This window comes from Plasmopara halstedii, assembly GCF_900000015.1.
Source record: "Plasmopara halstedii genome assembly, contig: Scaffold_194, whole genome shotgun sequence".
Classification (NCBI taxonomy): domain Eukaryota; phylum Oomycota; class Peronosporomycetes; order Peronosporales; family Peronosporaceae; genus Plasmopara; species Plasmopara halstedii.
This window is the reverse complement of record NW_020187115.1, coordinates 253,907-254,157: the sequence shown is the minus strand read 5'-3', so window position 1 is coordinate 254,157 and position 251 is coordinate 253,907.

Sequence of the window (251 nt, the reverse complement as noted above, 5' to 3'; positions counted from 1 at the left end):
TTTGCTTGTATTTTGCAAGCGCTCTACCATCTGAGCTAATGTGGGACCTGGTTAGAAAGAAGTCACGTATATTTTAATTTAGCTTTACTTGGTCTGAATGGTTATATCATATTAATGTATACTTTGTTATTGTGGGTATTTTGTTAAATTATGCTAATTCATTCCTAATACAATACATCTTCTGTTGTGTAATAAATATTAGGGATGGGGACGTTAAGGGACGGGAAGTTCCCGTAAAAAAAAATTTGATA